We start from the raw sequence: 26,924 nt of genomic DNA on the forward strand, positions 1-26,924 counted from the left end.
TCCACACGGGACTCTAACTTGCCTGTGTAGGAACTCGCACCTTCCCAGCACCTCTGGTGTATCCCACAGCCACCCGGCTGTTCCTCAACTAACGCAGACTAGTGAGACGTTCACGGTCACTGTGTTTTGTTTCCTCACCCCAACCAAAGCCAGCTGTTTCCTTCAAATTTGTATCAATAGGCCCAGGAAGTTTCTTTTTCCCTGCAATCTATTGTATGCAGGAAGATCAGAGGGACCTGTCGAAGGACGGAACCAGCCGGGCATGTGGAGATACCGGCTGGTGGCTCTGGACTGGCCCATCCTGGCCCTGCTGGTCGTCCGGCCAGTCCCCCGTGCTGGGGGCCTCTGCGGATTGATAGTGAGGAGAAAAGGAGGGTTGTTAAGACAGCTAATCAGTAGCAATGTCATCATCCACAGCCAGCGAGGAAACTGACCTCATCCCCTTCCTATAAACCCACTGCCTTCTGTCCGTCCAAGGCCAAGGGGTGAAATATGTCTCCTAGAGGCAACATGTCCAGGAAAAAGAGATTTTTTTGAGGATCCCATGTAGACATCGGATGGGACTGTCTCCCACTCATCTCGCAGATGAGAAAGCTAAGGCTGATAATATACCCATGTGTGTACAAGTGTTTAGTGCACGCAAGGCCATGTTCTACATGCCTGACCTGCAGAATAACGGCCCCACGGAGATGCCTGTGCCCAAATTGCTGAAATCTGTGGCTGTGTTAGGTTACAAGGCAAAGGGGAATTCAGGCTGCAGATGGAAATAAATGGTTAACATGCTGACCTTAAACAGCAAGATTATCCTGCATGGTTTCTGTGGGCCTAATCAGCCAGTGTCCTTAACAATGGAAGAGGGAGCCAGAGAAAGATGTGACTCAGGAAGAAAGACATAGAGAGAGGTCACGTTGCTGGCTCTGAAGACGGAGGGAGGGGCTAAAAGCCAAGGAAAGCAGGCAGCCTTCAGAAGCTGGAAAAGGCAAGGAAGCAGATTCTCTCCTGGAGCCTCTAGAAGGAACCAACCCTGTGTTCCTTGATTTTAGCCCAGTGAGACCCACATTGGATTCTAACCTATGGAACTGTAAGATAATGAATTTGTGTTGTTTTAAGCCACTGAATTTGTGGCCATTTGTTATGGTAGCATTAAAAAAAATAATACTGGGATCAACTCACTTTATTAATTATTTCTATAATAATCCTATGAGGTGTTATATTAGTCTGCGATGGCTATAAGAATGCTGCATAACAAAACACCCCAAACTCAGCAGCATACAGTGATAAGTATTTATTTCTCACTCACATGTCTGTTAGTCAGCTGGCAGTGAGATGATGTAGGGAAGGTTTGTCTGAGCTTGGCTCCAGGATAGGTGTGAATTCTGAATCTGCTCCAAGCCTCTCATCCTCTGTGGATGGAATGCTACCGAAGGTACCAAAGGCACACGATGAACGGCACACAGGAAAGTAAGCCCAGCTGCACTCATAGTTCCATCCTCCGTTCTGCTTACGTTGCTAACATCCACTGGACTGAAGCATGTCACTTGGCTAAGACCCTAATCCAAGGGTGATGGAGTCCAGTCACCCACCTTGAGGCCATGGCAAAGGCAACATGTAATAATTTTATCATGGAGGAGAGAAGACCTGGGACCAGTAGTTTAGTCTACCAGAGATGGGTGCTATCGTCAGCATCCCATTTCACAGATGAGAAAACCAAGGCACAAAGTCATTAAGAAACTCATCCGTGACCACACTGTTGGTAAATGATGGAGTCAGGACCAGAGCCCATTCTGGCTTCGGCATACTGGTTAAGGACTTCACTTACTGACGGGTGAAGCTCAGTGTCTATGACTCCAAATGCCACTGTCTTTAGGGCACATGGGGCTGTCACCCAGGCGCTGCAGAGACCCCGAGAAGGGGGAAACAGACACTGGGAGACGGAGGTTCCTAATGACAAAGCAGCTCTTCGCTGCAGTGTCCAGAGATTCAGGATGCTCCTGGGGTCCTTCAATCTCCTGGCCTGGGCAGGGGATCGCCAGACCCCCGACACTTGGCCCTGTAACTGGAAGTGAGTGAAAACTCCAACTTCAGGTAATGGCACAGGGAGAGGAGAAGTGAGGAGGGAGGATGCCTGAAGTCCAGCCCCTCCACGTCCTGTCACACCTAAGCCCAGCCCTTCTCCTTGTCACCCTGGCCAAGGTCTCCTCCCTTCCAGCTGAAAAGGGGGTGTCACATGCTCTCACCCAAAACAAGAAGCCCTCTAAGAGAGCAAGGCAGGTGACACTTTTTGAGCACATGCTACCCACTCGCTCTCAGATTTTCCTTTCCTATCACACAGGTGACCAGCACTGCTTCCATTCTGAGCTAAGAACACCAAGGCTCACTGAAGTTAAGGGATCCACCGACAGTCACCCAGTTAGTGAATGGGGGACCCCATGTGGCGACCTGGGTCCCCTCCTCTTTACTCTGCTGCCAGCCCTGAACCCAGTGCAGAAACTGCAGAGGGGGACTTTCCTGAGAGATGGGACAGTGGCCCTCTGACTCACGCACCGCCTATTCGCTGAGTGCCCCCGGGGAAGCACCAGGTGGCCCAGCAGAGGGGTCAGAAGTGACTGCACTTTGCGTCCTGGTTTTACATCTACTAGATGGGAGAGCTGGGCCGCATTACTTAACCTTTCTGTGCCTCGGTTTCCCCACCTGTAAAATGAAGGCAACAACAGTATCTACACCTCAAGAGGGTCTCCTGAGGATGACGGGGCTTGGCAAAAACGAAGCACTACAACGCTGCCTGGCACACGGGCGGTGCGTTAGAAGCACCGGCTTCTACTGTCACCACTGCCGTAGACAAAATCCTGGCCCTTGCAGGATCCCAGCCTGGTGGAGGAAGACAGATGCGAAATAAACCCAAGGAAACTTGTCACTACAGACCGCCACGAAGGGGGAGAGAGGGAAGGAAGCGTGGCCAGAGGGAAGGAAGCGGAGAGGGCTCGCTGGCGGGAAGGGCTCCAGGGAGAGGGAGGAACCACTTCTTCCCTTTCTGATGAGAGCAAGATTATTACTTGAGAGCAGGGCAGGACTTCCCAAAAATTCAAGAGGGGAAGAGCCCTGAGCATGTGTCCTCAGCAGAGGCTGCCGCACCTGAATCGTGTGGTCACTCCGACCTCCTCCATCCACACTGGAGCTTCGTCTGCAGGGAGCTCTGGCCTCTGGCCGCGGGACCCGCCACTGCCCCTTCCTCCGGAATCTCAGGGTGAAAGACAGACATGGAAGTCAATGAAATGCAAAGGCAAGGGGTGAGAGACGGCAAGAAAAGTGGAGTCACCCCCATACTACAGTTGAAGAAACCAAGGCACAGAGAGGTGAACAACCCGCCCGATGCACAGCAAGTGCGTCCCGGAATCAGGATTCAAACTCAGGCCCCTCTGTGTGGACCTTGCCTGTATCACGCAGGGACCCAACAGGGAGGAGGAAGTAGAAGAATAAATATCCTGACCTTACTCCCTTCCCGCTCTCCCACCTGCCAGTGTCTCCCAAGCAGAAGCCCGAGAGCCCTGGAGCCCCGCGGGCACCCATCCTGTTGCGTCCACACAGATCAGCCTCCGGAGGGGTGCAAGGAGGTTACCCAGCACCTCATCGCTCCCACAGCCACGACTCTGGTGGGTACCTGGGCCTCAGCTGCCACCACTCCACAAAGCCCCAGGGCAGGTGTTCCAGGCCCTGGGTCTGCAGCAGGAGGCCACCTGCCTGTCTGCATGAGGGCAAGACACTGCGCATGCAAGGGCCCCGCCTCACCAAGCTGGTCCAGCGGCATCACTCTCTCTCCTTCCTTCCTCATCCGCTCTCAGGGCCCTGCCCTGCTTCTATCACATGCAAACATCTCAAAAGGGCCTACTTCTCTCGAGGCAGGCTCTTGGGAGTGGCTGTCTTAAGAGAGGAGGGCCTGGGGATGCCCCAGCCGCCCAAGCTGCCCACTCCTGGGCCCTGGCCCACCCCTCCGGCCCTCCCTGCCAGCCCCGCACATGACTGCCAGTAAAAAGAAAGGGCTCCTATCTCTGAGTCCACAGGGCCTCTGATAAGAAATGTCATCCCTTGCTGGGTAACATTACCCAGCCGGATAAGAATCTCTATCAGGCTCAAACATATGGCTGGCTGCAGAGCACAGAGCCTGGCAGAGCAGCATCATTTATTTGCCTAAGCTGAAAGCCCTGGGTGGCCAAGAGAGAGAGTGCACTGAATAAAAGCGTAGGAGGCAGACTGTAACCGATCCGACCTGGAGTTGGGCATTTTCCCCGGGAAGCAAGAGGCATCTGAGGACAAGAGCAGCCCCTCTCCTCTCCCTGCAGATCAGCTCCGTCACCTCCCTCCTTCTCAGGGGGCGCTTCCACCTGCGTGATCGCATTTAATCCTCACGACAACCTCAAGAGAAGCATTTTTAGCCTCCTTTCACAGATCAGGAAATTGAGATTCAGCACGGTCAAGTAACATGGCCAAGGTCACACAGGCGGCCAGGCCACAGCGTGCAATCAAACCCATCAGGCCTGACTCACCAGTGGCTGTCAGATCAGGAGTCCCGTCCCAGCTGCTGGGTCGATTGGCTCGTACAATTGAGTCAATCAGTGAAGTCAGATCTGCCCAGATGACAGTGTCAGCTGCATGTGACCATCTCAGAGGTCCACGTCAAGCCTCTCCCCCATCTCCCTGGGTCTCTGGCCTGGGGAATAAAGAAGAAGCCTTGCAGAGCATAGGAACTCAAGGGAGCGGAGGGAAGGCCAGGGACAGTACCCAGGAGAGGGACACGGGACGTCTGGCCTTTCATTCCAGCCCAGGAGTTTGAGGAGTAGGAGGCAGAAGGAAATTGTAGACAGAAAACACCTCACTTTGTTGATCATTCTTGCATTCACAGATACTAATGGGAAGCGTATTGTGTGCATGGATCTGGGCGTGGCCAGGCGACATCCTTGCAAATGGACAGATCCTGCCTTCACAGAGGGGTCTGTCTTCTGGGACTTGCAGGTCGGGAGAGGCAGAAACCACAGAGCGTGTTAAGCGTGGACGCTGGAAGTACCGGGAGCTGATGTGGGAGCGGCAGCTGTGCATTAGTGAAGCCGTTAGCACTCCACACGCTGTTCTACGCCCTAATAGTCTCCTTCATTTTTCAAAAATCAACATTGTTAAGGCCGACGGTGGTTAATATAACTTGGAGAGTCTTCCATTTCACTTCATAAGGCCACCCATTCCTTTTAGCAGCTGTACTGTATTCCAGTCTATGCAGGCACCAGATTTAATCAACCAATCCCCACCCGAGGAGCTTGTAAATTGTGTCTCACTGCGGGAGATGAATAGCTGAAGGCCAGAGGATTTTTAGGGCAGTGAAAATACGCCATGTGACACTACAATGGTGGGTAGGTGTCATTACGTATTTGTCAGGGAATGCAGATCTGTCAGTTGCAACAAACATACCATTTTAGTGCATATACGGGGACAGCAGATACATGGGAACTCCCTGTACTTTCCAGTTAATTTTTCTGTGAACCTAAAACTGCTCTAAAAATAAAGTCTATTTAATAATATTAATAACCATAATAAAATTAATTGATCAGGCAAGGTGAGTTTAGCTCAGAAATCTCAATTCCATTCTGTTTCCTATTAACTAAATTTTTCCCTAAGTATGGGTCACACTCTTCTGTTTCTTTCATACCAAGTAGTCTGCTTAAAAACTAGGCACTGAAGGCAGAGGTAGGAGAGTATGAGGTACAAACTATCATGTGTATAAAAAAATAATGATCTATAAGGCTATATTGTACAGCACAGGGAATTGAGCCAATATTTTATAATAACTGTAAATGGAGTATGACCCATAAAAATTCTGAATTACTGTGTTGTACAAATGAAACTAATGTTACAAATCAACTACATCAACTATACCTCAATTTTTAAAATAAAAATTAAAAAATTGAAACCAGTCATTGTATGTCAATAAACAGAGAAATCAATCAATCAGCCAAAATCAATTGATTTCAATTGATTGAAATCAATCAATCAGCCGTTTTTCATCTCAACGTTGAGATGAAGACGCTAGTCGTATCATCCCCACCTGTGCATGTATTTCTGCAGGATAAATGCTAAGAATTCAGCCAGCATCTTTTAAGCTCAACTTTTCCTGTCTTCTTCACTGCGGGCAGGAGCACAGCCTCACGCTGCGCGCCGGGGGCCCACCCTCTTCAGAGCCGGGTGGGGCTCTCCTGAAAGAACCTTCCTGCCCCTCGGCGAGGCTCCGCTGTCCTTCCCACAGAAGCACACGAGCAAACTGATGTACTTCCCTCTGGTCACCGAGAAACCATTCCTCCTGCCTCGGTCTCGCCTGGCCAATGGCGGCTGAGCTCCGAAATCAAGCTAAACCCTAAACAAGACACCACTCTCTCCTCACCCCGGCTGTCCCCAGAACAAGTCGGCTTCCTTTTTTTTTTTTTTTCCTGGGCCCTGAGAGCTTCAAGAATGCAGACAGCCCAAGGCCGGAGAGAGACAAATCTCCACAGGAGCTCAGGACTCCTCTTAAACCACAGCCCAGCCTCAGAAAACACAGTGAATGTCAATTATGCAAAGTGGGGCCCGGGGCACCGTACAGGAAAGCATCTGTTACAAACAGAAAAATCCCCTGAGCAACAGAAGATAGCCAAGTTTGTCTTCATGGCTGAGAGAAAGTGGACTTAAGGTAAAGAAGGTCATCCCACCTGGATGGAGGGACCAAGAGCTTTGGCAACAGAGGAAGGCACCACTGACTCCTCCCGCATAAATGGAAGAGGATACTTGAGCTAGGTATTGAAGAGTAGAAGTTCACCAGGCAGAGAAAGCTGGGGAAACCTTCCAACCGTACTAACAGCACGGGTAACACGGGTGGCGAAAGAACGGTCTGCTGGCGGCCGGGCTGCAAGGGGCATTGCTCACCGGCTGTACTCAGAGTCGGCCCTTCCCCTGAGGATGCCCTGAGGTTCTTGAGCAGCAGAGTGACAGATCAGATCATCACTGTGAAGGACCAGCTGGTGAGAGCAAATTCTCAGCTGTGTGGGAATCCATACACCATCCTGCAAAGCAACAGGTGTAACGGTTAAAACAGTGGCCTCCAGAGCCAGCTCTCTGTCTTCGAATCCCGGCTCTGCCTCTACCAGCTTGAGCAAGTTGCTTATCCACTCTGTGAACAGTCTTCTCATCTGTGAAGGGAATATAACGTCAGCCTCTCAGCGCTAGAATGTGGACAGTGAATTAGATGAGTTAATACACACGACGTGCTTCTTCGCACAGGGCTGGCGCACGACAGGGGCACAAGGCACGACAGCTTTGGGACTGCGCATCTCCCTTGTCCCCACAGCGTCCTCTTTCAGCACTGCCAGTTCTTCTGAAACGTGAGTGGCCGGAATCTGAGCAAAGGTGAGCCAGGTTACGTCAAGGTTTGCTTTAGGAGGGCCGGAACTCTAGTCTGAAATAGAGTTTGGAAATTGCTAATCTTGTTAGCTTCCCAACGTCCCTGTAACAGGGGTGACCCGGGACAGTGGTTCTCCAAGCAGCTGCACAATAAAATCGCTGGGGACGGGGGCAGGGGGTGTTATAACCCCAGGGCCCGGACTCTGCTGCTGACTGACTGAGTCAGAATCTTAGTGGGTTGGGTCCTGCAGCAAGATTTTTAAATTCCTGCAGTGATTCCAATATTAAACCCTGTTTGTGAACAATGGATCTATGAGTCAAATTCAGCAGGAAAGGGAAAACCAGCAGAAGGGAAAGTGCCACCACCCAGAGCTGTGTCACCTCCAGGTTTCTGTTTCCTCCCCCGCAGGGTGGGTGCGAGGATGCCTGGACCCTGGACACATCACAGAGCAGCCGGGAGGCCACACTGAGCTAACAGAATTGAGAATGTCTGAGCCATTAACATGGTGACACACCGCTCAAAGCTCTCCTGGACCAGAGACAGGCACAGCACACCAACGCAACCAGCAAGGGGACTCGTGGCCAAAGCACTGGTTATGTGTGGACAGAGTGGAGAGCCAGCAGTGGTCCTGGGTTCTCCCTCTCTCATCAGCTCTGTTACTGGCAGTCCTGCCTTTTTAAGCCTCAGTTTCTTCGGCGGCTGATTAGGGATAAGTCCTGACTCACCCATCAGACAAGGGGATGGTGGAAACAGGAAGCAGGAAGACGCAGGTGGAGCTCTGAGGAGTCAGGCTAATACAGAGCATTGTGACTGAGCATGTCCTAGGTCCACAGTGGAAAGTGAAGTTCCAGGGAGAGAAACATGCCCTTCAACAACTGTTGTGACTGAGGGGCAGTGGTGGAGGTGAGGGCCAGGGCTGCCACGTGAAAGCTGTCTTCAGGGCAGGCTGGAAGGGAGCCTGTGGGGTCCGAGTGGGGTCGGTGATAGGACAGCAGGGCAGGGTGTGGCCGAGGGCTGCCCCGCGGAGACGTTGAGATAGGCAGCGCTATCTGGGAACAATGGAGCAACTGCGCCGTGGTCCTGGCCTGAATCCGACAGGAGGGGATAAAATTCCAGGAAACACAGCCCCCAACATCTGGCTGGAGTTGCCTCCACCAACCATGGGCCCACTGAATCGTTCCCTCATCCATTCATTCGTGTGCCCTGCAACGGTGCACATCAACCACGTACCAAGAATTGTGTCAGGAGGTGGGGATGCCGAGATGAATAAGGCTCCATCTGCACCAGGAGGGACAAAGTTAAATAAGGCAAAGAAAGAAGTAACATTTACGTACAACACTATGTGCTAAGATACAATAATAGTAATAATAATAATAAATAGCCACTACTCATTGATGGCTGTGCCCTAGACAGCATGCTTGGCATTGCATATTTAATATCTCAAGTCCTCAGTGTCCTTGCCAAGGAAATCTGTGCTCCATTTTACAGATATGGAAACTGAGGCTCAGAGAGGCTGATTACTCGACACAGATCACACAGCAACTTAGAGGCTGGGCTCATCTCTGAACTCAGGGCAGTGTTGCTCCAACACTCGGGCTCTTTCCCCACAGCTCACTGCCGTCATCCAGAGAGTCATGAGATAACAGATGAAGTAACCTCCCGCATGTACCTCTGACAAGCACTGTCCCCTGCTTTGGAGAAAACAGTTTAAAAACCATAACAAGCAAACAAGAAAAAAAAAAAAGAGGCTTGGCACCCAGCCCGTGCTGATTGCTCAATACACGCTGACGATTCAGAGTCCAACTCTGGTAGCACCCGAGCAGGGGGCAGGGATGCGCGGTATTTGTGGACCCAAATCCCGGCTTCAGTATTTCCACCTTCCCAAACCTCAGTTTCCTCACTGGAAAAAATGGAAACAATAAAATCTACCAGAGGACACCTAGGACGACGTCCAGAAAACGGAGACAATTTCCTGTCCTTTCAGATCCCTGCAACCCCCTCCTCCCTCCCTGGGAGAGACACCGAAGGTTCCACCGAGTCTAGAAACAGGCACCGGGCCAGGAACGCGATGCCCTCCACGGAACACCAGCTCCCTGCCTCGGGCTGGGCGGCCCCCCAGGAAAGGGCACCACACCTGCCCGCCAGCCTGGCCGCCACCCGCTCAAGCCTCTCAGGACTGCGCCTTCCCCTGAGAGCAGGCACGTGCTGGTGACCGAGTGCTGCTCAGAAAAGTGGGGGCACAGCTGAGGAGGGGGGGTCCTGGGATCACGCGGCAGGCACTCTGCTTAGATTTCCTGTGTCTTGTTTTACCGGCAGGGAGATGTGAATGGTTCAAATTAGAACTGAAACCATTAGATTTATACGATTTCAGGGTCATCAATTGCTGGTAGCTGGGTGATCTTGACCAAGTCACTTTACCTCTCTGGGCCTAGCCTGGGTCTGGAGGTCGTCTCTAAAATAGAGACTCATCCTTTCAACCCATAATTACTTGGCATCTACCCATGTTCCAGGGATAACAGCATTAAATACAGGGAACAGGTATCTTGGCATCTGTGGGGTTCCAGAGCGGGTGGGAGTCGCAGATAGTCAACAAACAGACAAATTAACAAGTAACAGTGGGTTAGATGGTGATTCGTGTTATAGGAATCAGTTAAGAACAGAAGAGGGAGATGGGGAAGGGGTACTGTTTATACAGAGTGACCAGGAAAGGCCTCTCAGGTAAGGAGACATCCGAGCTGTGTGTGTGTGTGTGTGTGCACGTGTGCACATGTGTGTGATAGTTATTGAGCACTTACTATGCTCCAGGTAGCCATTCCCTGGTTAGGTTAGGTGTTTCCACGTGGAATAACTCACGGCGCCCTCTCCGACATCCCCAGAAGGAAGACAGCGATATTTTCCCCATTTGACACAGGACAAAACTGACACATTGTTTAAACAACTTGTCCAGGTGACCGAGGCAACCAAGAGCAGATTAGGTCGTGGGACTCTGAGGCATAAGCTCTAAACTGTGCACGCTCATTCTGCCATTCCAAGAAGCCTGTTTGCTAGAGAGTGATGTTCTGTGGACTGTTAACGTGATGACTGTCAAGATACTCGCAAGAAAAGCAGCGAAAAGTGCAGAGGATGAAAGGAGAGGGGAGCTCGGGTCGCGCTCCCAGCACAAAATACCCATTTTAAACCCATTTGGAAAATCCAGGAACTGTGACTGTAGGCGCTCGCCCCTCTCTGTATCTGTCTCTGATCCACACACCACCTGCACTCCCTTTTCATTCATCTTGACTCAATTTCCTCCATGGAGGAAGACCTGAGGTTCTGTATCCCTTTTAGGCTGACTTTTGATTCGCACCTTTGTTCCAGGCTCTGTTGGCTCCCACAGCAAAGAAAAAAGCTCCCCACCCAGGCCCACGAGAGCACCTCGCCCCTTCTCCTGGCCATCATTCCAGAGCCGACCTTGGGGTTTTTCTGCTTAAGCCACAGCCTCTAGTGATGGGAAAAAGGGGAGGGTGGGCAGCAATGATGGTCCTACAAGGTCCCAGGAAGCAGACACAGTTATGGTCCAAAGGCTGACTCCTCCTTGGGAAGACTGGTACCTGCCTCAGTGATTCTCAGACTCCACAAAGCCAAAGAGAGCTCCCCTGAAAAGACTGTTGAAGAACCTGCTTCTAAGAAATCTCCATAATGGGCTTTTTCTGAAGTTTTCCGTTGAATTGGAGCTCTTGAAGGCAAGATCTCAGGATTTTCCCCCATACACCTGGCATCTGTAGGGAGGGCGATGAGTGGATCCAGAGATGGAAAGGTGCTAGGGAAGGAGAAAAGGAAGAAGGGAGAGAGAGAAGGAGTGCAGTGGAGGGTATGAAAACTCTATGGCATGACATCAGGGGAAGTAGAAATAAAGAAGGAAAATGGATAAAAACAAAATGTCCATTAATATGGAATAGGAGCATTATTTACAATAGCCAAGACATGGAAACAGCCTAAATGTCCATCAAAAGATGACTGGATAAAGATGTGGTATATTTATACAATGGAATACTACTCAGCCATAAAAACCGACAACATAATGCCATTTGCAGCAACATGGATGTTCCTGGAGAATGTCATTCTAAGTCAAGTAAGCCAGAAAGAGAAAGAAAAATATCATATGAGATCGCTCATATGTGGAATCTAAAAAAAAAACCAACCAAACAAAACATAAATACAAAACAGAAACAGACTCCTAGACATAGAATACAAACTTGTGGCTGCCAAGGGGGCGGGGGATGTGAAGGGGTAGACTGGGATTTCAAAATGTAGAATAGATAAACAACATTATACTGTATAGCACAGGGAAATATATACAAGATCTTATGGTAGATCACAGAGAAAAAAATGTGACAATGAATATATATATGTTCATGTATAACTGAAAAATTGTGCTCTACACTGGAATTTGACACAACATTGTAAAATGATTATAAATCAATAAAAAATGTTAAAAAAAATATGGAATAGTTAGGGGGGAAAAAACCATGGAATACTATGTAGCAGTTAAAAAGGAGCCACAGAGAAAGACAAATATCATGTGATATCACTTATTTGTGGAATCTAAAAAAATAAATGATACAGATGAACTTATTCACAAAACAGAAAGAGACTCACAGACACAGAAACTTATGGTTACCAAACTTATGATTAGGGGAAAGGTTGGGGAGGGATAAATTGGGGGTTTGGGATTAGCAGATGCAAACTACTATATACAAAATAGATAAACAACAAGGTCTTACTGTATGGCACAGGGAAACTACATTCAATATCTTGTAATAATGTATAATGAAAAAGAACATATGTATGTATAACTGAATCACTATGCTGTACACCAGAAATGAACAGAACATTGTAAAACAACTAAACTTCAATTTAAAAAAAAGAGTGAGGTATGCACATATACACGCAGAAGAGCTATAAGAAATATTGTTGAGTGAGAAATGAATACACTGAAATATCTACTTCATGAAAATGCTCAAATATTTGATTCGCTCCAGCTCCAAATGCCATAGAATCCATGGAAGCAGAGACAAGGCTGGTGGCTGGATCTGGGGATAAATCCCAAGGAGGTCAGCAGACCGAGTCCACTGCCTCAGGCGGATGTTTCTACCCACGAGGAAAGGAAGGCCATGGCTCCTTCTAGGTCTCTAGGCAACAGCGATCTCGTGACCTGGCTTCCAGTCTGGCTTTGCTCCCCTAGTTCCTTGAAAATACTCGTACTGGTTTCAAGCCAAAAAGACTCAAATGGGCATCCCTGAGCCCCTGGCCCCCAGCCCGTGATAACCCACGAAGAACGGCGCATTCGTGTGGAGCTGCCAACTGAACGCCCGTGGGCCCTTTCTGGCTACAGGTTTCACCCACAGCGTGTTTAAAATATTTCTGACCTCACTGCCTACATTCAAAATTCAGAAAATGTCATTACAAAGTTCAAACACTTATTTGGCAGCCCTGGTCCCACACAGCACAACAGCTGGTGGGATGCTGCGGGCAGTGGGGGGAGCCTTCATTCAGGGCGTGTAACCCCTCTGCTGGCTGTAGTCCCACCCCTCTGAGACGATGAAGCCCAGACTCAACACTGCTCAGAGAGGTGAGAAAACTGGCCCAAGGTCACACAGCAAGCCAGAGGCCGGATGGAATCAGGACTCGGGATTCCTCACACAAAGGCCTGTGTCCCTTCCACCTGCCACGCTGCACTCCTCATTTAGAACCAGTCATGGTCTCGGAAAATGGATGATCTCTGTCATTCCAAGTGAAGTAAGCCAGAAAGAGACAGAAAAATACCATATGATATCAGTCACATGTGGAATCTACAAAAAAAAAAAAAAAAGGACTCTATGAACTCATCCACAGAACAGAAACAGACTCGCAGACATAGTAAACAATCTTACGGTTACCGGGGGAAAGGGAGTGGGAAGGGATAAATTTGGGAGTTTGAGATTTGCAAATGTTAGCTACTATACATAAAAATAGATTTTTAAAAACCACAAGTTTCTTTTGTATAGCACAGGGAACTATATTCAATATCTTATAATAACCTTTAATGAAAAAGAATATGAAAATGAATATACGTATGTGTATGCATGACTGGGACAGTGTGCTGTACACCAGCAACTGACACATTGTAACTGACTATGTCAATTAGAAATTAATTAATTAATTAATTAATTAATTAAAAAAAGAAAGTAGATGATCTATCTGACATTTGGCAAGAATGAGGAATGAGACTCCTGGGGTCATAGTTCAGAGCAAACTCCAACTCAGGCACAAGTGACAGCGCATGGGACACAGGGGCCCAAACACGTGGCACCATATTTAGCTCCAGCCTGGTCATCCGGAGGACTCTTGCTCAATGTTATTCTTTGCTTCATGGTTTCCACATCCAGAGGAACAATACTTCCCTAAAAATCAATTGTCCCCAGCAACCCACCTACACAGTTCTTGGAAAATATGGGTTAAACATTCTGCCACACACACACACACACACACACATACACACACAAAACAAGGAACAAAATGGTGCCGGACATTCATTACCACAATCCTGCCCTTTTTATTATTCATCCCGAAAGTTTTCAAGTCACCAAGTTCAAATGACCCTGTTCCTTGGGATTGCAGAACTATTTTTATGAACACATGCCGGAAAGGAGGTTCCCCTGGCTTTAATAAATGGGTTCCTGGGTGTCGAGGGATGCTAAATGACTTCAAGAGGCTGGAGGTTAGGGAAACTAAAGTGATCTGGAAGGAAGATGCTGGAATCATCAGTTTCTGACACAGGAGAAGGAACGGCCAGTGCCATTCTGCTGCCCAGAACTCCGGAGGAGCTGGGACACGGGAATTGCAAAACATCAGTTAAATATAGAGGTGACCCCGCCAGGATCATTTCCCAAGCTTCCAGAAAAAATAAGGAGACAGATGGCTCTGGTTTTAAGAAGAGATCACGTCCAGTAATGGGGGATGCCCAGCACACAGTAAGTGCTCAGTGAACACGACACACACAGACGGTGTCCGCATCTCTTGACTTGGGTTGGAGGGCCTGATGGACCGACCGCTCCCCCCTGCCCACACCTGCCCTCCTCATACTCTCAAGGCAGAGAGCGATGACAGACGGATTATTTCAAGGGATTGGCTCACACAGAGATGGACGCTGGTAAGTGCAAACTCTGCAGGGTCAGCCAGCAGGATGGAGACCCCAGAAAGAACAGATATCACAGCTCAAGTCTGAAGGCAGAATTCCACTTCCTCGGGGCCTTCAGTCTTTTCCTCTCGTGGCCATCAACTGATTGGATGAGGCCCGCACATCATGGAAGGTAATCCGCTCCCCTCAGAGCCTACTGATGTAAATGCCAACCTCATCCAAAAAACAACACCTTCACAGTGATGTCTAAACTGGCGTCCGACTAACCACCTGGTCTGGGTACCTAGCCAAGCCGACCTGTGAAATTAACCCTCACCCCACAGATTCATGTACCCAGCGGCTTCCTGAATGTCTCCACTTGTACGTGTAACAATGTCTGACTGAACATCACGAACCCACCACTACCCACCAACCCAACTGCCTGGCTCCCCTCGCTGATGCCCCGTATGAATAAATGGAAACTTCATTCTCCAGGTGATCCGGGCAAAGCCTCAGGATCACCCTTTATCTGACACCCCAGATCCAATCCACCAGCAAATTCTACCTTCAGGATATATTCATACCTGGTGACTTCTCGCAGTCTCCTCTGCAGCCACGCGTCCATCCAGGCCGCCATCATCCCCTCCCTGGATCTCTGCAGCGGCCTCCTGACTGGTCCGTCTGCTTCCACCTTCGCCACTTTCAGTCCGTTTCCAGCCAGCAAGCTAGAACGATCCAGGTAAAACACACGTCAGATCTGCCTAGAAGCTTCCCGTGGCCCCATTCCCAGCAGAGAAAGAAACGACATCCCCACCGGGATGCCCTCCGAACCATTTAACCTCCTTCCTGCTCTTTGCTGTTGGACCACATTTCTCCCCGGGGGTGTCCACCCATCTCTCAGTGCCCAGATGGAGCATTTCCTGAAGCTCAGCCAGTGCCCCCCAGGATTTTCTAAGCCAAGGAATGACCAGGAAGACATGAGAGCATTCACCTGAGGCGGAAGGGTATTAACTAAAAGCAGGGAGGGTGCGGGCTGGGGTGTGGGTCTATAAAAGAATCCCCAAGGCAGCTGGTGTGGATTATTCTCTGAATTGTGCTGTGAAAGGAGAAGAGTTGGTGGTGGCCAGGTAAGGACAGGTGAGGCAGGGAGGAGAGGCAAGAACTTGTGCAGGTGCGCGGCATCTTCTAAGAGCACGCAGCCAAGCGACTACCATTTCATAGCCCTGCGGCTGGGAGAGTCCAGAGAACAAAGGCAGAAAGAAGATGTGGTATCTGACCACGGCCAAGAGGAAGAAAGCCTCCCAGCGGCTCAGAGGAGGGGCAAACACACAGTGCCAAGCGGACAGCGTGTTTGAGTAAATGCACAACAGGAATGCTGTGGAATTAAAGGTGGAGGGTGTGCTGTCCAGACCATGAAAAAATAAGTCCCATCTGTGCAAGCCAAGCAGTGGTCCTCGGGTGAATCGTGCTGGGGGCCAGGAAGAGCTAGAGGAATTGGTTTTGCTTTGGGCTCTGTTATGGATGGAACTGCGTCCCCCAAAAAGTGATCTTATGTCATCTTATGTGATCTTATTTTGAGAAACGGTCTTTGTAGATGTAATCAAGTGAAGATGAGGCCCTGCTGGATTACGATGGGTCCTAAATCCAATGACTTGGGGTCCTTATAAGGAGAGAGAGATGCAGAGACTCACAGACACACACAGAGAAGAAGTCCATGTGAGGCTGGAGTGAGGACCCTAAGAGTTGCTGGTGGCACCGGAAACTAGGATGGGACAAGGGAGGGTCCGCACCCTACAGGTTTCAGGAAGCAGAATCCTGCCAACACCTTGATTTTGGACACTGGCCTCCAGAATTGTGAGAGAAGACAATTCTGTTAAGTAAGCCACCCAGTGTGTGGTACTTGGTGGTGGCAGCCCTGGGAAGCTCATCTGGGCTCAAGCATGTTGGCAGGATCCTTTGGAAGAAAGGAGGGGAAGAGTCAGCTAGGATCCCTGGACTAAAAGCTCTTCTTATAAAGTCACGAGGCTGCCCTTCATCCACTGGCCGAACCGCCCTTATCCTCCATCACCACCCTAAGCACAAGGTGTCCAGACTCTAGTGCCACCTAAAAGTCCAGAGTCCAGGTGGGGTCAGCAGCCACTGAGGGCTGATGAATACACAACCCGTCTGCAGTAGGCACTCAGGAAATACTGTCGGGTGACTGATGGACCCACCAATTAGTAAGATGGAAGCACTTTGAGTTAATTAGCTGTCCCCTCCCTGTTTACCGTCAGCAGGGATTTTCAGATGGTCACCTGGCTGCACTGTGCCCCTCCGTGGGACCACTCACTGTTTCTCCATCCAGGGGGCATCAGGGCAGAACATCAGGGCCCCCCCCTGAGTTCCCAGGGGTCAGGTGTCCTGGCGGAGAAGGATGGGGAGCAGCTAGCTCTGGAACACGTTACAAAAGTGCTTCCGTCAACAAGACATTCGTTCTTTCATTTAATTACAGAAATGCAGGGGGGCAGGTACCATTATCACATTTTCAACTTGAAGGAACCAAACTCTCAGAAGTTCAGAGATTGCTCAGTGTCCCGCAGGGGCAGAAAGGAGAGCAACAGCTTCAAAACCAAGTCTTCCCACTCCAAGCGGACGCGCCTCTTCTCCCGGACGGCACGAGGCAAGCAGGACGTGTGACAGTGGCTGCCTCGGTGATGGCAGGGATGGACTCCCGCACGGTTACAACCGCGTAGCCACGACACGGAGGAAAGGAAGCAGGAGGGACGAATCCCAGCCACACTGCCCATCATGCTGGCATGACGTGACATTCCAGAGCTGCCTCCTAGAAGCCATCCGTACGCACAGGCATTTTCATTTTCACATCAGGTTCACACGAGGTTACGTGTTTTGCTTGCATCACTCAGCACGTTACTTCAAGGACCTAAAAATGCTCATCTGGCATGTATTCGACCAATTTTATTTTGCACCTGCTATATGCCAGGCACTGTGCTGGGCAGTCAGTACAAAATGGTGGCCAAAATGGGCACTGTCCCCACCAGATGAGTATGGAAGACAGGTATTAACTCAATAGCCAGACAATTAAATTATTAAAAATCATGGTAAGTCATAGAAAGGGAAAGTAGAGAGTTCTAAGAGCCTGTAATGAGAACTTCAAAAATGATCACTCTGAGGATCTTGTAATATTGTACCAAGTGGATAATCATAGTTTATTTGATCATTTTCCACTTAATCAAGTTTGGTTTCAACTTTTTACTATCATAACGAAAGTTACACTGAAACATCTGGAAATTAAATACTTATAATTTATCTGAAAATACATTAGAAAAAAATGAAGTAAATAAAGCAAATGTTTATAATTGCTAAAGCCAGGCCATGGGAAAGGGTTGTTCATTCTATTATTTCTATTTCTGTGGAGGTTTGAAATGTTCCATAATCAAAAGTAAAAAAAAAAAAATCATGATTTAATAGATATTTTCACAAAATAGTTTTTTTCTTCCTTTGAATTATCCCCTTAGGATGAAACTGAGAGGTGAGGTAACAGAATGAAAATACACAGACACTATCAAGGCTGTTTCTGCACCCTGTGCTAACAAAACCCACTCCCAGCATTCTCGCCATTGCCAGGGGCAGCACGTCCGTGCACCTGCTGTCCTCCAGCCTCATTACAGCAATGGATGGTGATGTTTAAATTGTTTCTTCATTTAATTAGTATAAATAGGCAAGGTCCCTTGTATTTCACATTTCTTCCATTTTCCTGTAAGCATCTGAACTGCCTTTCACAACCTCAGCAAGCTGCTCATGGGAGGAGGCAGAGTGTAAGGAGGAAGGGCTTGGGGAATCAGAGGACCTCACTTGAATCCTGACTCCTTTACTTGGACAAACACTTAACGGTCCAGACTCAGGGTCTAAAATCATGGTGTCAGCAGGGCTGGTTCCTTCTGGAGGCTCCAAGGAAAAAGATGTTCCCTTCCTCTCCCACTTCTAGAGACTGCGGGCATTCCCTGCCTCCTGGTGGCATCACTCTAATCCTCGCTTCCACGGTCACAATGCCTTCTTCTCTTGGGTCATCAAATCTCCCTCTGCCTCATTCTTATAAAGATGCTGGGGGGAGGGTATAGCTCAGTGGTAGAGCCCGTGCTTAGCATGCATGGGGTCCTGGGTTCAATCTCCAGTACCTCCGTCGAAAAAACAAAACAAAACAAAACACAAAGATGCCTGTGAGGACACTGGGCCCACCTGGGTAATCCAGGAGAGTCTTCCCATCTCAAGATCCTTAACTTAACCAAGTCTGCCAAGTCCTTTTGCCACGGAAGGTGCCAGTCACAGGTCCCAGGGATTAGGATGTGGGTATCTTGGGGAGACGGTTACTGAGCCACCCAAGCGTGTTGACTTGTCTTTCTCTTGCACCACGTGTCGCTCATCATCTTATTCCCAGGACAGAGCATTGTGCCCACTGTAGGGTAAAAGCCCCGTAAGTGCCAAAGGAGGAAAGACAGGGAGGAAAAAGGGAGGATCCGGGGAAGGAGCACAGTCCTAAAGGTCCCACAGCATCCCTGAGCCCCCTACAAGCGCGAGCCAGAGAAGGCTCAATTAGCAGGTACGCCCCTACTGGGAAGACTTACCAAGTGCAAGGTGCAGGCATCTTTCCGCCTGGAGGATGGAAGTCCCCGTGTGTAATGTGTTTGTCCTCCGCCCCTGGGTGTTCCCACAGCTACTGCCAGGAAACAGCAGGCCAGCGAGCAGCAGGTGGTTCTCTTCCTGCCGATTTCCTGGGAATCTAGGCAGGGCTGGAGTAGCCGGCGGGCTTACTGCTGTGTTCCGAGGAAGGCACTGCGCCTGCAAGACAGAAAACAAAGGCAGGGAAGCCTCAGATAACTGTATCCTTGCCTCAGACCCTTTTGTTGTCCCCCTCAAGAGATGCTAACAACGGGGTTCCTTTTCAGAGAAAAGATGATCACGATAATAATTTCGGCTCACACCAGGGCTTTAAACACATCATCTCTACTCTTTTCAACAGGTCGGGCAAAGCAAATGCTTCCATGTTCATTTTACAGGTGGGAAAACTGAGGCACAGGGCCGAAGTGACTTACTCAAAGTCACAAGCTGAGAAAAGGCAGAGAAAGGGTTCGATCTGAGTCTACCAAATTCTAAGGCTGGGCTCTTTCCACTGGGACACAAATTTGCTAAGAATGAGGGTCGAATTGCGTGCACTGAGCAACAGGCTTTGTCCGTAGACGGTGCTGGGTGTGACCGTTGCGCATTATTCCAGCTTCCAAGCCAGAGCCAAGGGGTCTGAAGCCCAGGCCTTTGTGGAACTGAGTGAGGGTATCTCTGCTTACACAGTCATGTCCTCTCTGCACACACAAGTCTACTCGTGTGCCTGGCGCTGTGGCAGGCACTGGGGACGCTGAGATAAGTAAAGGAGCTGCCGTTGCTGCCTCCAAAGGGCTCACACACACGATAAACCAGAGCAGGGCTGGAAATGCTCCCCAGGCTCAGACAAAGCCCTGGAGGCATGGTGGTCCTAAAGGGAGAGGCAGCAACCCCAGTGAGGGGACAAGGGAAGCCTTATGGAAAAGGGGCCTCTGTGGCTAAGTACAGAAGGATGAATAGGAGTTTTCCAGGAGGAAGAGAATGCTCATTCTTGCAGATGAAACGGCATCCTCCTTATAAACCTTCAGTTCACTGGGAAAAGTGAATAAACATCTGGGTTGATGTCTGGCACAGAGTAGGTGCATAGAGGGGGCTGGGGCGTTGGGGGAGAGTCTGTTGTTTCCATCTCCCTCGTTCAAGGCTCTGCACTAGCGTCTATCAGGCCAAAGTCGGGGCTAAAGAGATGCAGGTGATAACCACCACCAAGTTCACGGCCCAGCAGAGGTGAGGAGGGGAGGCGGGCCAGCAAAGCAGATGGCTGCCCAGCCTTCCAAACCCGGCCACCCAGCAACCACCCTCAGACGTGTCTTCTCGGCTGCCAGCACAAGCGTGGGGAGGGGCCCAAGGCCAGCGAGTGGAGAGCCGCGCCCCACAGGGAAGAGACTCTGGGATTAAGGTCAAAGACTGAATTTGGCATTTTAAATCCTGGAGGCTCTTCCATCGGGGAAGCAGAGCAGAGCAGGAGGGGAAAGAGCTCCAACCATCCAGTGAGGACTGACTGACTGGGAGGCCGTTTTCAAAGTCAGAGTCCCTGCCCAGCTTCGATCCCCAAGGCTGGAAATTTAACTGGCGAGGCCCTCACCTGCAGGCTGTGGCTGATTTATGGCAGAAGGGCCTCATCTCCCCATGACGCGGACACTTCAGAACCCTCTTCCAGAGGCTCCCAGGGTTACCAGGGGAATCCTCTATGTTCTAGCCTCTGCGAAACCAGAGCCGGTCCGCACCCCTTGGAAGAAGAGGCTTGCAGCTTCTCCCCTCCTGGCCTCCAGCCCCAAGACACACCGTGTCAGAGACCTGGTGCGAGTTTCTCCTCTGAGCAGAGCCCGGGCACGCACTTGGGCTCTTTAGCGTCACGTCCATTCCGGAAACAGGCAGGCGCCATCCCAGTGCGGGCTGAGCCCCTTCTTGGCCAGGCGATATTGAGAGAGCGCCCCAGACCCGTGCAGCCTCGGAAATCACACTGCCGACTCCTGCGAGGGAAGCGCTGGGCACTGGGCCTGGGCCCATGCCTGCCAATCTCCTTCTAATGGTGCAATTATTTTTAAGTAAGGATGACGGCAAAGCCCAGAGACGTCTGGGGGTCCCCTGAGATGATGTCTTCTGTGATCAGTTGCAAAAAGGGTCCCGATTCGTTCCCCCATGGCTGCATCCTTGCCCTCTTCAGGGCCCTCCCACTCTGACCCTGGGATTGGCTGTGTCGTTTGCTTCAGCCAAGGGTGTGGTAGCAAAGGAGAGGTAAGCAGAAGCTTGAAAACACCTTACTCAGCAGACCTGGTCTCGCCCCTGCCCTCCGCCCTCACCGGGAGAAGGACATTCCCGGCTAGTCTGCTGGAACCAGAAGGAGATGAAAGACACACAGCAGAGCCGAGACACCCCAGACACACTTGGATGAACTGGATCGGCCAACGGCAGCCAAGCCCCAGACACGGGGGGGAGCCCAGCCAAGACTGACAGAGCCCCTCGGCCAACCACCCAGATGTGTGAACAATAAACACTTGTTATCAGAAGCCACTGATACCCCATTGGTGTCTGTTACTCGGCATTACTGGGGCAATAAATCCTCGATACTGTCTGGACAACGACAGTGATAACTATATGGACTTCCTACGGTCACCGTGGGATGAATGAAATAAACGAGTGCGCACACGCAGGGAAGGGGAGCTGTGATTCCACCGTGTTCATGAGCAGGTCTGAGGTCACCACTGTACTGACTGTGGCCAACATCCAAGGAGGCAGCAGGAGTAGGGGTGACTCTCCACCTGCCTCCTGCTGTAGCCCCACATCCTTGCTGGGGCCCCAGCATGAGGAAGCAGAGGCTCCAGCCTGAGTGGGCCAGGACAGCCCCTCCCCCACCTGCTCCCCCAGCTCCAACAGCACAGGTGCATTGTCTTCGGCCACCCCTTATGGCTCAGTTTCCTCAGATCTCAAAACTCACTCCTTCTCCCAGCCTTGTTCTGAGGATCAGATACGAAAAGGAGTTTGAAATTCCAGCAAGAAGCAGGTCGCCATGCAAAGTAAAGGAATGCCCTCCACTGTCCCACCACTGTCACCGCCACCACCACCATCATCATCATCATGGTAGTCATCACCATCATAATCAATAGGGAAACATGATAGTTAAGAGAAGGAGGAAGAAATGCATGGCAAGGTGGTTATACACACGCTCTACAACCAGACTGCTGATTTTGGGTTTTGGTTTGACATCCTGTGAGCTGTGTGACCTTGAGGAAGTTACTTAACATCTCTGAGCTTTAGTTTTTCTCATCTGTACAATGGAGATAACAGTACGACCCACCTCAAAGGGTCATTACGAAGATTAAATGAGTTAATACACACAAAGCAACTGAAACGGTGTTCGGCGCACAATAAACGCTCAGTGTGTACTCGCTGCTGCTGTTACGATGACTGTTGTTACTATTATTAGATGACCACACAGTAGGCACCTGGTGTATCTCGATTCATCTCGTCCTCACAAGAACGCTGAGTTTGGTCTTACTAAACCCACTTTACACATGAGAAAGCTGTCGCTCCGAGGAGAGGCGGGATTGCTAGATTCATTAATGCAGCATCGGCTGCACCAGGAGGCTGTGCAAAGTGCAGGCCATCACGAGGACCAGAAATGCTTCCCCACGCATTCCCACCCCCATAACGACCACCAGGAAACAGGGTGATGAGCTCTCTGGCAGTTCCTGGGTCGTTTTCATGTTATTTGTGCTGCTTTTTGCAGCTTTTGTTGCCTACAATGCGCTCGGCTGGGCAGGCGGCCCCCAAGGGGATCAAAGGCCCCGCTGGCAGAGGACGCAAGAGCGCGGCAGTGCCAAGGGTCCCAACGCTGCCAGCTACCAGCCACCCGCCACGCAGCCCGGGAGATTCACCAAAAGGAGGTGCCTGGGCTCACCACCGCTCCAGGTGTCACTTAACCCCCAGCCGTGAGGTCTGTTCCGGAACAGCCCAGGTGTGCCAAGCCCAGGTGTGACAGGCAGGGGCTTATGTCCAAGTTGCTCCTGGATCAACGATGGTAGGAAGATCACTGGCAACTCGATAGGTCTGGGGAACTTGACCTCTGCGTGCGATGAAAGAGTTCAGAATAGCTTTGCGGCGAGGACACTGCCTCAAATCCGGAGAGATCCCGGCTTCCACAATCCAATACGCATTTACTGAGCACCTGCTCCGGGTCAGGACTTGGATGTGAGCTGAGGGATTCAAAGTTAATCCGACATGGTCCTGGCCTAAGGAGCACACAAGCCAGTGAGGGGGGCCACCTGGAAAGACATGCTGAATGCAAGAAATGGGATCAAAAAGGAAGGGGACTTAACTTCATGCATTCACTCAATAACCCCACCACGTGGGAGGTTCTGGAGAGACACTGGTGACTGAAGCTGACACAGTCCCTGTTCTCATGGAACTTAGCGTCTTGCTCACTCTGCCCTGGGGAACCACCAAGACCTTCACGGACAAGTGTCTGGGGTTCAGCTGTGCCCGAAGCAGCTGGGTCAACTTGAGGGACTTATGTTGCTTCTCAGTGGGTCAACTGTCTCATCTGCGAAATGGGTATGTCTGTATATGACAAAACATGTGGCCTTTAAATACTAACAGGAAAAATATTCACCTGTTAAATGGCAAAAGCCAGGAACAAATACTTGTCCAAATACATGTATATGCGAGAACGTATGTGAGTATGTGAACTATACTACGTGTCTTATATATTACTACAAAACTGGCTATTCCCATGCATGCGTGTACTAGCATGCTTGGGACGCTTTGTAGCAAGATACCATAGACTAGGAGGCTTAGACAAAGGAATTTGTTCCTCACAGTTGTAGAGGCTGGAAGTCCAAGATCAAGGTGCAGCTGACTTAGTTCCTAATGAAACCCACTTCCAGGCTTGTACTCAGCCACCTCCTCCCTGCATCCTCACATAGCCTCTCCCCGTGCTCTCATGGAGAGAGAGACCAGTCTCTCCTTCTCTTTCTGTAAGGGCACTAATCACACCACGAGGGCTCCATCCTCATGACCGCATCTAACTCTAATCACTTCCCAAAGGCCCCACCTCCAAATACCATCACACCGGAGGGCAGGGCTTCAGTCTATGGGATCCGGGGGGACACGAACACTCAGTCCGTCATCATCTAAGCCCATGCGTGTGTGTGCACCTGGCTACACATATCTGGGCAAAAGAACTACAAATGGTTTTTAGTTTTTCCTTTTGCTTATCTGAGTTTCCTAAACCATACAGTGACCATGTATTACTTTTAAAATTACAAAATGAGAACAGACAACCCCTCATTCTCACATGGATGTTCTGCAGGGGTGACCGGGGCAGGCACCCAGTGGTGCAGGGGATGAGGCCCAGCCTCCGGAGGCCAGGCTGGGCTTGTGCACGGCCTCCTTCTCTTCCTGGTGCTCAGATGTCTTAACAACTACAGTGACGCTCACCACCCAGGCACGGCGCACCCAGCAGCTGCGTACCAGGCCCAAGGTGCTAACCGACAGCGCTTGGTCCGTAAACTAGGCGTTCTATTCTTCCCGCTTACAGAAGGGGAAACTGAGGCACAGGGAGCGCAAGTCCCACAGGGCGGGTGACGGCAGAGTGAGATGCTCAACACAGGTCTGGAGCCAAGGCCTGTGCTCCACCCCCTACCTCGTGCTGCCTCCCCAAGAGAGCTCAGGACCCAGGGGTCTGCTCCATGGGGACCGGAGGCCGTGGGCTGTGCTGAGAGCCTCACGTTGGGCGAGGCCTGAGAAAGGACTCTGGGCTCTGGCAGCCCCGGATGAACATCCATGCCAGCCCAGGCGAGCATCCGGGCACTTCTTGTCCCTGGGTGCCTGGGCCCCAGAACAGCCAGGTCCAGGGAGCCAGCGAGGCGGGAAGTGGCCGCCAGGGCCCTGGCTCCCGCCCCGGGCCGTGCGCTCGGCCAGCTCAGCTGGCCACCCGTCAAGGCCTCAGAGGGGGGTGCGAGGCAAGCGGGAGACCTGCCTGAAACTGAGATGGGAGAACAAAAGGAGGCCGTTGTGGGCTGGTTTGGCGGGAGCCCGTGGCGGGACAGAGGGCGGGAACGGGGAGGCCGCGGAGGGAGGGCTGCGGTGAGCACAGCAAGGGGCTGCCGGCCCGGGGCAGCCAGCAGGAGGGCCCAGGTGTGGCCGCTGCACAGGGGGGCCTCAGGGGGCCCGGAGAGGCACCTCGGCAGGGGGCAGCCAGTTCAGAGCCACTCTCTGTGCCGCTGTGCCCGTGGGAAGCCAAAGGGCTGTCTGCTTTTCAGAACGTTCGCTCACTCATCTCTCCTCTCACCCAACGTGCACTCACACCTGCTGGGAGCCAGACACTCGATCACACTGCGTGCCTGTGGAGGCAGGATCCCAGGGTCTCCCCAGGATGAAGACAGGGCAGAGGCTCACGGCAGGGCACAGGAGTGCGGGGCCCCACGTGGGACCTATAGACAGAATGCCTGGGCTCCCCTCCTGACTCCATCATGGATGGTGAGCTTAGACACCTGACTTACCCCCACACCTCAGCTCTGTCAGCATCACCGGCAGGTCAGCCCATCAGCACAGTGGCAGGTCGGGGGTAAGCCCACGACACAGGCCTCCTACCTCCAGCAAAATCGTGCATCATGCCAGCTCCCAGGGGAATCACCACCGTGGGGGACGGGAAAGCCTGGCACATTCTTAGCACCCACTGTCACTGCTGCAGGAGAACACAACGGGGGGAAGGAAACAGCCACTTGATGGAGGAGGAGCTGTAAAAACACTGTATCACTATGCTGTGCACCTGAAACTAGTACAACATTGTAAATCAACCACACTCTCAATTTAAAAAAAAAAAAAAAGAATAAGTTAAAAAGAGAGAGACAACAGGCAGCTTGCCCTCGGCCACATGGGCAGAGTGGGAGCCACAGACCCCCAGCCCCAGTGTCGGGCCAGCCCCAAAGACACAGTCACGCCTGGGGCCTGCCTCTGAGGACCCTCGTGCATAAACGGAACTTCGGGTATGATGAGTAGCAGCTTGCGATCAAGAGTCACAACAGCCAACCCTTAGGAGAGCTCCAGGTGATCAGAGGAAGCAGAGAGGGAGACCAGGAGGCAGGGGTCTCAGATTCCACTCCAAGCTCCATCCCTCTCCAGCATCTTCTCAGTTGGCAAGTGAGGGTACAGGGTACTGGAGCAGCGGATGCACAAGGCCTCTCCTCCACACCACAGACCCATGACGCTGGACCAGAGGGTGGCTGGGACGCTATAAAGCGAAGGCTGGTGTTTGAGCTTTTCCTGGGGAAGGACCAGCAGAGCGTCAGCCGCCCTGGGAGCTGCCCCTGCCTGCACCCCGCCCCCCTGTCCTGCACACGGGGTCTCAGCAGGAGGCTGCATGGCCTGTGCAGAGGAAGGGTAGGCGCTGGAGGCAGAGAGGCCTGGGTCCAGCTTCTTCTGTGGGGTCCACAGTAGGTGGAACTAGGGGAAAGACATTTCACCTCTGGGAGCCCCGGCTTCCTTGGTTGTAACATGGAGGCAAATAATACCTGCCTCGAGAGACCAAATGGAACACTGCACACGGTAGAGCCTAAACAAAAAGCAGCTCAAGGAAACGTTAATTCCTTTCTCTCTACTCGATTTTATCTGAGTGCAAACTCCCTGGATAGCAAACCCACGTCTTCTTCAATGTCTGCTAATATTAAACAGTGATTAGAAAGAAGTCCGGATTTTTTAAGGGAAGATCTGGCTTCTAGT

The 26,924-nt window shown here is 51.0% G+C and overlaps 1 long non-coding RNA gene across 12 annotated transcripts in view; it reads right to left on the reverse strand.

Annotated features, from left to right (window-relative positions):
- Positions 1-26,924, reverse strand: part of LOC105096446 (uncharacterized) — a 232,075-nt gene that overhangs the window by 52,988 nt on the left and 152,163 nt on the right. For 8 of the 12 annotated variants that reach the window (XR_010377017.1, XR_010377022.1, XR_010377018.1 and 5 more), the window contains exons 3-4: positions 19,175-19,388; positions 15,137-15,277 (exon numbers count right to left, since the gene is read on the reverse strand). This is a non-coding gene — a long non-coding RNA (uncharacterized LOC105096446). Of the gene's footprint in view, positions 1-3,132; positions 3,239-4,541; positions 4,706-6,939; positions 7,077-8,644; positions 8,693-15,136; positions 15,278-16,819; positions 16,983-18,788; positions 19,006-19,174; positions 19,389-26,924 lie in introns of all 12 variants that reach the window. The other 4 variants (XR_010377013.1, XR_010377014.1, XR_010377015.1 and 1 more) reach the window with 4 other exon arrangements.

Source organism: Camelus dromedarius, chromosome 20 (assembly GCF_036321535.1).
Source record: "Camelus dromedarius isolate mCamDro1 chromosome 20, mCamDro1.pat, whole genome shotgun sequence".
In the NCBI taxonomy this organism is placed as follows: domain Eukaryota; kingdom Metazoa; phylum Chordata; class Mammalia; order Artiodactyla; family Camelidae; genus Camelus; species Camelus dromedarius.